Genomic DNA, 10,234 nt, shown 5'->3' on the forward strand with positions numbered 1-10,234 from the left:
CCAAGCGGGGGCAATTGGGGCAGGGGCAGCTACTACCGACCCCCATAAAGGCAACAGGCTGTTGGATTTGTTGAACCACTCACAAGGCAACGGACAGACAGCTGCTAGCAGAGTGCTTCTCACAAGGTTTCCCCAATCCCTTACAAAGGACCCAGGAGCACCCGAGAGAGCCCTAACCTGAAATCAGTCAGAGACAACCTGGGGGTGGCAAGACGAAAGGTGGAGAAAGAAGTGCAACTAGGGCGGGTGGCTGGCCCTTTAGCCTCCCCCCACCCCCCACTAATGGACCTGGTGGTATCACCTCTCGGAGTGGTACTCAAGAAGGAGGCAGGCAAATTTAGGCTGATACACCATTTATCCCACCCCAAGGGGGAATCCATAAATGACTGGTTGGAACAAGGAGCATGCACAGTAGTCTACGCATCAGTGGACCTGATAAGGCAGGAAGGGAGGGGTGTCCTGCTGGCGAAAACAGACATAGAATCAGTTTTCCAAGTATTGCTGGCGCACCTAGACACCTACCACCTGCTAGGTTTCAAGTTAGATGGTCATTACTACTATGACAAATGCGTCCCAATGGGTTGCTCGATATCATGCGCGCACTTCAAGGTGTTAAGTAGTTTCCTGGAATGGCAGCTAGGGACAGGCGCTTCAAAAGGGGGACTGGTCCATTACTTAGATGACTTTGTTTTTATCGACGGGGCAGGCACGGGATTGGGCGAACCTCCTGCAAAGCTTCATGGACCTGGCTCAAGAGTTAGGTATCCCATTACCCCAGGACAAGACTGAGGGCCCAACCACAAAACTGTACTTCCTCTGGATAGAGTTGAACTCCGTGACCGGGACATGGAGATTGCCGCCCGATAAGGTGACCGAGCTAAAGGAAATCATTGGGAGACTGAGGCAACAAAAGAAGGCGTCACTGGGTGAAGTCCAGCAGCTGCTCGGGAAGCAAAATTTTGTTACATGGGTGATCCCCGCTGGGCGCACCTTCACAAGATGCTTGGCGTGGATGACGAGGGGCATGACAGAAAAGCACCACAGGGTCCGCATCACACACGGGGCGAGGGAGGACTTCGGGCAATAGGAAAGATACCTGACGGATTTCAACGGCACCCTAATGTGGCTAGAGCCTTGGGTGCAGGCAAACCAACTTGAGCTCAACACGGACTCAGCCAGGGGATTTGTTTTTGGGGCTATCGTAGGGACCGCATGGACGGCAGGGGCCTGGCCAGCAGCTTGGCAGTGCGCAGGGCTTACCGCCAACATATCCTTGCTGGAGTTGTTCCCAATTGTGGTGGTTTTCCACATTTGGGCCCAGTGGCTAGCTAATAGGCAGATAACGCTATGGTCTGACAACCACGCGGTGTTGCAAGCAATTAACACAGGGTCAGCAAAATGCCCGGCAGTGTGGAACCTGCTGTGGAAACTAGCTGATTGCCAGCTGAAAGCTCATATTGCGCTCAGGGGGAGACATCCTAGGGGTAGACAGCTCAGTTGCCAATGCCATTTCTCGTTTTCAGTTGGTGAAATTCATAGAGCTTACCCCGGACGCGGACCAAGGGATGACTTCGGTGTCAGCAGAGGCTTGGGCATTGGTGGACCTTGTTTGAAGAAAATGCTGGACAATGCACTGCCCCCAAAAACGGAAACCCATTATCGTAAGTGTTGGGTGACCTTCATGGCCAGGATGGGACTAAATGGGGGCTGGCAGGCAAGTCAGGAGGAAGTCTTGGATTTCATCGACTTGGCCTTCGTGTTGGGCAAGACCAAAACTTGGGCCCAGACACACTTGAACGCAGTAGCATATTACACGAAGCTGGCAGCAGGGGAGGACCCAACTAGGGCCTTCCAATGCAAGATGGCAATGATAGACTTGGGTAGGTTGCAGCAAGCAAAGAAAGATACAAGGCGTCCCATCCACTTTAACATACTGCAGCGGATAATGGGGGTCCTGGTGAGAGTATGCTCCTCTGGACAGGAGGCTATGCTCTTTGGAGCCGTTTTCGCACTGGCATTCTTTGGTGCTTACAGAATCAGCGAGTTGGTAGCCCCATTAGTCGGTGACCCAGGGACAGTATGCATAAACACTGTGGAAGTGGAGATAAGTGAGGGGTACATGGAAATCCTGCTGCGACGGTCCGAAACAGAACAAGCAGGCAGAGGTAAAAGGACCAGAATAAACTGCATCAGGGACAAAGCCTGCTGCCCGGTGTGCTTACTGTGGGAATACTTGGGACCTGGGGAATGCGGCCACGGGCCTCTTTTTAAGCACAGGGACGGCGCCTCAGCTTCAGTGTTGAGAAAGACCCTAGAGGTAGTGGGGCTCCCTGCTAGAGAGTTTGGTTCCCACTCTTTCAGAATTGGGGCAGCCACTACAGCTGCAGGTTCAGGTTTTGATAACAAACAAATTAAGGGGCTATGGCGCTGGGCATCCACGATGTACTGAGACTGTTTTCTCACCCCCACCCCCCCATGTCTAGGTCCAACCGATCCAAAGAAGAGGATGTGGATCCTGGGTCACTCCTACGTGACGCGGGCTCAGACATGGGCAGCGGCTAGATGCGAATTCGGCGGGATATGGCTGCGGGACACCGATGTAGCCTGGTTGGGGCGTCCAGGAATGAAATGGGATTACCTGTTCCCTGCGGTGCGGGAGGCAATAGGGCAAGGTGGCAGACCGTATGCGGTGGTGGTCCACCTGGGAGGCACTGACTCGGCAGCATTGGGAAGGAGGATCCTCCTAGGAAATATGCAGAAAAGCCTCACGGCAGTGGCCTGACTGATACGACCAGCCGAAGTAATTTTTTCTGAAAAATAGTGCGGTAGGCATGGCGTGGGGCCATGGACTTGGGGGCGGTTGAGAAATCCATATGGAAACTCAATATCACCATGGCAAAGGTTTGTAGGGCAAATGGATGGGGTTTCGTTAGACAGTTTCTTAAACTTGAGGTCTCTGGGTTATCACTTGGAGGACGGAGTGCACCTTACTGGGGTAGGAATGGACATGTTCCTACTGAACATTGTAGAGGTGCTCGAACAACTGGGTTTCAAGCAAAAGCAAAGGGGAGGCCAGGGTAGGGGGTGCTCCCTCTGATCAGGAAACCGTAGGTAGCGTTGCGGAAGGAACACTAGGAAGGTGAAAAAAAGAAAGAAATTACTAAAAGGTAGATGGAGGGCTCACACAGTGTCCTTGGAATGCCTAACGCAAGGGGCACTGAGGGAGCCTAGGGCGGCGTACCGCCATAGAATATATAAGATGCTCCCGCAGGACCCTTGGGATGCCTCACGGCAGGGGTACAGAGGGAGCGAAATGCAAGGATTCAGCCTCAGGAATGATAGAGTAGCTGCTCAAGCAAGGTCCTTTGGATGCCACACAACAGGGACCCCTGGGAGCAGGGAGTGCCCTGGAAAGGGACTAGGTAAGCGGGACAGCACTTGCATCCCGGGCAGGTCCCGACGGACACCCTCCAAGTCGGTAGCAAGTTGAAGCCTAGACCCGTGAATCGGAGGTCCGGACAAGGGGCCCCTCCCTGGAAATTGAGGAGGCTGGGTCCATACAGTGACCAAAAATGATTGCAGAGACAATGAAATGTGTTAACATGGACATTGGGAGCAGTTGGTATGACCATGAACGTGGCAAAATGTATAAACATGTGATGTTAAATAAACCGATCTTTTAAGGCACCAAAGCATGTTGTCAGTGACGTGATTTGAGGGTTACTATAGACGCAGTTTTTTGGAAGCAGGGGTGGGAGAGGCAACTCGCCTCCTGGAGGGGGTTGTAACCTGGGCCGGGGAGGCAAAGCCGGTCCCAATATGAACCTGGGACACGGGGCGGGAAACCCCTTCCCTCCCCATTTACATAGCCCGCTAGTGAGGGGGCGACCCGGTTTGGTCACCCTAGGACGAGCTCAGGCCCCCCAATCCGGGGGCGAGCTGAGCATGACGAGGGGGAGATAAATAGGGGAAGCAAGCCCAGGAGAAGCACAGACCCCCCACCCCTCGCAGAAGAAGAAAAGAAAACCACCCACCCCGAAAGATGCGGGCGTCACATCCGCAAGGGTAGAGGTGAAGCGGAAGGAACAATAGGAAGGTAGAAAAAAGAGAATAATTACTAAAAGGTAGAAGGCGGGCTCGCACAGTGTCCTTGGAATGCCACACAGTAGGGGCACTGAGGGAGCCAAGTGTGGCGTACCGCCATTGAAAGAGTACATATAATCCTCCTGTAGGACACTTGGGATGCCTCACAGCGGGGGTACCGTGGTAGCGAAATGCAATGTCTCAGTCTCAGGAAGGATAGAGTAGCTGCTCAAGCAAGGTCCTTGGGATGCCACACAGCAGGGACCCTGGGAGCAGGGAGGGCCCAGGAAATGGTCCAGGGCAAGCGGGACGGCACTTGCAGCCCGGGCAGGTCCTGACGGACACCTTCCAAGTCGGTAGCAAGTTGAAGCCTAGACCACTGAATCGGAGGCCCGGACAAAGGGCCCCTCCCTTCCCTGGAAATTGAGGAGACTGGATCCATACAGTGACCAAAAATGATTGCAGAGACAATGAAATGTGTTAACATGGACCTTAACCCGTTGCGTGCTCATGACGAGCTCAGCTCGTCATGAGGCACGGTTGAGCTGCACTCATGACGAGCTGAGCTTGTCACGACCGTTGGAACGTTCGCACGCGGGGATAATTTCCCCACTGTGCTGAACGTTCCAAAACGGGTGTGGCTGTGACAAGCTAAGCTCGTCATGAGTGCAGCTCCACCTCGCCTCATGATGAGCTGAGCTCGTCATGAGCGCGACGGCGCCGCGCGCGTCCCCCCTCCCCCCGCATAGCAGGAAAAAACGCCCCGCAGGGAAGGGGTTAAGAGAGCAATTGGTATGACCATGAGTGTGGCAAAATGTATAAAAATGTGATATTACATAAACTGACCTTTTAAGGCACCAAAGCATGTTGTCAGTGGTGTGATTTGAAGGTTAATATGGACACAGTTATTTAGAAGCAGGGGGGGCAACTTGTCTCCTGGAGGAGGGGGTTTGGGCAGTGCTAAAAAGACACTTGTATTTGCCTAAAGTCTGAATTGGAATTTCACAAATTAGAAAATATTCCCATAGAGCTGGATGGGCACCTTAATAGAATATTGTGATGTACTTTAGACCAACTACATCTGTATTATAGACAACAAGTTAGTTCATAAAGTTTGCTTCTCAGTACAAAATCCTAGCATTTTCAGACAAAAACTGATGTTCACGCAAAACTCTCCAACAAGACAAGGATTCGGTCATGAAATAAAATTTGCAGCACGTTCACTGTGGACTGAATCATTTGTAGGCCCCTAATGACTTTCGGTATGCTGAAATCATTTTTGACATAGACCATTCTGACTTTTGAATACTTCATACAGCACATGCTGGGGAATTTACTTGTTTGGCATTATACTTATGAAAAAGTGTAGATCACCAGCCTCCAGTATTTCTTAAAACTAATTTTAATTTGAATATTTGTATTCATGCTTAATGAACAACCATGTAAATATGAAAATACCATCACACCACCATAACCATTTTTTTTGCAGTTTTATATAGTGTGAACTCTATCCGAAGGCATCCGAGGACTTTACATGAGCACCAGTTGCATTACAGAGAGACGCATTAATTTATTTTTTTAGGCATTGAAAGATTTACAGCCTGATTCATGATCGGGCCGTTTTGCGAGGCTCAAATAGCGAATCATAAGGAATCGATATTTGAGACTCGCAAAACGGTAATCATGTAGGAATCGCAATATTAATTGCGATTCCCAATGATTCCTTATTTGCGATTAGCTAATTGCTAATCGCAAATAAGGAATAACTCCCCATGCATTCCTATGGGCCAAAAGGCCCATAGGAATGCATGGGGAGTATTCCTTATTTGCGATTAGCAATTTGCTACTCGCAAATAAGATAGCGATTTAAAGGGTGCCAGGGGTGTCCAAAGGACACCCTGTAGCACCCCTTAAATGCAAATTGAAACAGGTGTTGCGCACACACATGTCCAAAGGACATGTGTGTGTGCAACATGCAACTTAGAAAAATGCTTTTAAAAGCATTTTTCTAAGTTTTTGCTATTTACCGAGAGGTCTGACCTCTCGGTAAATAGCGGCCCAAAATTGCATTTTCGCAATTTTCAAATGCTTCATGAATTGCATTTAAGGAATCTCAAATAGAGATTCCTTAAATGTAATTCCTCGCAATTTAGCGATTTAGCAATTACCGATTTTTGCATTTGGGATGCTGAATCCCAAATGCAAAAATCGCACTCGCAAAGGGCCGGATTCTCAGAATCCGGCCCTTTGCGAGCCGATTTAGCCTTCATGAATAAGGCTGTAAGTGATTTACCTATAATCACAAGATGTTTGGGCCTCCCAACAGACTCAAAACTGGTTCCCCAGCTTCAAGGTTGGCACCCCGTCTAAAGGCATTCCACTAAATTATTACTATCTAAGAAAACAAAAACCCACTCCATTAAAGGCAACATCTTGAATCTGTTTTGATATTCATAAGTATAGGTAAATGGCTATTCCATTCATTAGAGTCCTCAAATTTGAGCTGAGAATTATGTTGTACCAGCAATTAGCTTTTGCATAGGTAAACAAAAATACAGTGTCTGGAGCAGTGTGTCGAGAGTCCACAGAGAAACGCAATCAGGGCACATCAGGCCATACTCCTATTGTTCTTTTTTTTTTTCAGTTTAAGACATTTTTATTTGTTTAAAGAAAGTACAATACAAAGATAATATAATAGTACAGTAGAACCAAGTGATACACATGTGATGCAAAGAAAAAGCTACAAAATAACGGTTCATTTGTAAAAGAAAAAATGAAAGGATAGAGAGATAGAAGAGATAGAAGGAGAGTAAGAAAAGAGAGGGGAAAGAGAGAAGAGGAAAGAAGAAAGGGTAAGAAAGAAGAGGGGAGGAAGATAAACAGTAGATATACAGGCCCAGTAATCAGAGAGAAGGGGGTGATGAAAGATAGTTGGAGAAGGGGAGCCAAAGAAGATCAGACTTAACTTTAGAGGAGACAGAAGAAGAGGAAGCAATAGAAATCCTATGTTCATCACATACAAAGTTCCACCAAGTAAGAACAGATAATTTGGAGTTATCCTTCCAACAAGATAAAATTACTTTAAACGCAATAGCAATAAAAAGATCCAATAATCTAACACTAGAAGGAGCAATATCAACTGAAGCAGATCCTAAAAACACATTCAAGAATGATAAGGGAACAGAACAATGAAATATACGCATGCAAATACCCCAAACAGAGTTCCAAAAAGCTAAAACAGAGGGACATTCATATTGTTGATGTTTGAGTGTACCAATGAGTGAAGAACATGACCAACATAAAGTAGTAGAAGAAGGAGAGAACTTAGCAATACTAAGAGGGGTGAGAATGGATCTATGATAAATAAAATATAATGATTGAGTAATGCGGGCTGCAACAGAAGTCTTAAACAATTTGTTCCATATACAATTCCATTCATCAACAGAGAGAGATACTGACAAATCAGATTCCCAAGCAAGCTCTGTTGCTGACTTGGAACGTTCCAAAGCAGTTAAGGACAATAATTTATAAACAAGAGCAGCTTTAGGTTGACGTAGGGAAAATAAAGGATAAAGGGGGGAGGAAGGAGAGAATGATGGTAGAATATCAGAGGAAGGAAAGGTTGATAAGTATGAAGTTATAGCGTTAGTAATAATCATATATTCCTTGAGAAAAGACATGGGTAGATTATACAAAACTTGCAGTTCAGAAAAATAAATAATGGTATTATTGGCGAAGAACTGATGTACAAAGACAATATCCTTTTCTTTCCAGTATTTGTAATAGAAAGATCTGCCCTTATATTTGAGGAATTTGTTATACCAGACACAAGATGACAACAAACATTGGAGTGGAGATAAGTCTTTAGCAAATATATCATGCAGTAGAGTTTGTGAGTATTTTAAAACTGAATGTTTAGATAAAAACGAGCAGTTAGACATAAAAACAGTATGTTGAAAAGAAAAACCTTGTAACAATGACCGCTCAAAGGTAATCCATTTAGGAATCGGGGAGTCGTGAAAGTCAAATGCTAAAGAAAAGGATTGCTTAATGTGAAATGCTGAGTGATAAAGCTTGAAATGGGGAAAACGTACCCCGCCTACCAATTTAGGGCGTATGAGTTTATGTAAGGCAATACGAGGGTGCTTGTTGTTCCACAGGAATTTGGAGCAAATGGAGTTTAAACGGGTAAAATAAATGTTTGGAATTTTCATGGGGAGCATTGATACAGTATATAATATGTGAGGCGTAATCATCATTTTGAAGGTATCAAGTCTACCCCACCATGATAAAAATAAAGGGGACCAACTGTGAAGGAGGGATTGAATTTTCTGAGTGAGGGATGCGAATGTGGCTTTAAGGGTGTCAATAAGGGATGGTGAGAACCAAATGCCCAGGTATTTGATTTTGGAGGATCGCCATGCGAAGTCAGTAGAGGAAAACATGTATTGGTAACAAGTAGAGTTTAAAGGTAGTACTTCAGTTTTAGATAAATTGAGTTTATACCCAGAGACTGAGGAGTAAAGGAGGACTTCGTCCAGAAATGGGGGAAGAGACGTAACAGGATTAAACATGTAGACTAAAATATCATCAGCATAGGCAGACAATTTAGTTTCAACAGAGGAAAGTTTAAAACCCGTGATTTGGGGATTAGAACGAATTCGTTGAAGAAAGGGTTCAAGGCAAAGTATGAATAGTAGTGGGGATAAGGGACACCCTTGTCTCGTTCCTCTACCTAAGGGAAAGAATCTAGAAAATTGGTTATTAACAAAAATACTGGCACGGGGAGCTGAGTATAGGAGTTTAACTAAGGAAATAAAGGAGGGACCAAAACCAAACCATTGCAGGGTGCGGAACATAAATTGCCAATTAATGCGGTCAAAAGCTTTCTCCGCATCTAAGGATAAGGCAGCTAAAGTGGGGCTTTGAAGTGTTTACTATGGAAAATGACATTAGCGAACATACGGGCATTGTCAGCAGCAGCAAGTCTGCCTTTAACAAATCCAACTTGGTCCATTTTAATTAAGAGTGGAATGATAGAATCAAGACGGGATGCGAGGATTTTGGCAAACATTTTACAGTCATAATTGATCAAGGCAATAGGGCGAACATTTTTACATTGGGAATGATCTTTATCCGGTTTGGGAATGATGACGATGAGGGCATCCAAGAAAGAACCTGAGGCTTTAGCATCAGCAATGAAGGAATTAAACATAATTTGGGTACAAAAATAGCATGGAGGGCAGAGTAAAACTCAATTGGCAATCCATCAGGACCAGGAGCTTTCGATTTTTTTTAGGGAGTTGATGGCCAAAAGTATCTCTTGAGAAGTAATATCCTTTTCTAATTGATCAAATTCATCGGGGAGTGTAGGAGGAGAGGGGAGATTCTCAAAAAAAGAGGATAAATTTTGGTCGGTGGGGTGAGTATCATCAGTATAAAGATTGTGATAGTAGTTGTGAAAAACCTCTGCAATATCTTCATCAGAGGTAACTAATGAATTTGTAGAGTCATTCAAGATAGGGCCCACAGTTTTACGCTCAGATTTGACTTTTAGGTAATTTGCCAACATTTTACCAGCCTTATTCTGACCTCCATGAAACTTAGATTTAATTTTCAATAAAGTGTTACATGCTTCAGTTGTGGCTATTTTATTCAGTTCAGATTTCGCTTTAACAAGATTATGGAGGGCAGTAGAATCTTTAGATGAGAAATACAAATGTTCCAGCTTCTTAATGGAATTAAGTTGTTCCGAGTATTTAGATGTATTAAGTTTCTTCTTTTTAGAGGCATACGAGATCGTAAAAGCTCTCAAGGCAGCTTTGAAGGCATCCCAATTATTTGGAACTGATGTGTCTGTGGGAACATTAAAAGTAAAAAATTCAGCTATAAAATTCTGAACCTCCTTCATAAAGACAACATCTGACAAAAGGAAGGTGTTGAATTTCCAACGACTGAATCTGGAAGAGGTAAGGGTAAGATCAAGGGTTGCAAAAACGGGGGCATGGTCTGAAATAAAAATAGACCCAATTTCAGAGTTATGCAATGTGGGGAGGAGAGATTTACTGACTAAAATATAATCAATTCTAGATCTAGTATGATGTACATTCGAATAAAACGTGTATTCCAAAGTATCAGTGTGAGAAGTTGG

Source organism: Lissotriton vulgaris, chromosome 4_1 (genome assembly GCF_964263255.1).
Source record: "Lissotriton vulgaris chromosome 4_1, aLisVul1.2, whole genome shotgun sequence".
NCBI classification, from domain to species: domain Eukaryota; kingdom Metazoa; phylum Chordata; class Amphibia; order Caudata; family Salamandridae; genus Lissotriton; species Lissotriton vulgaris.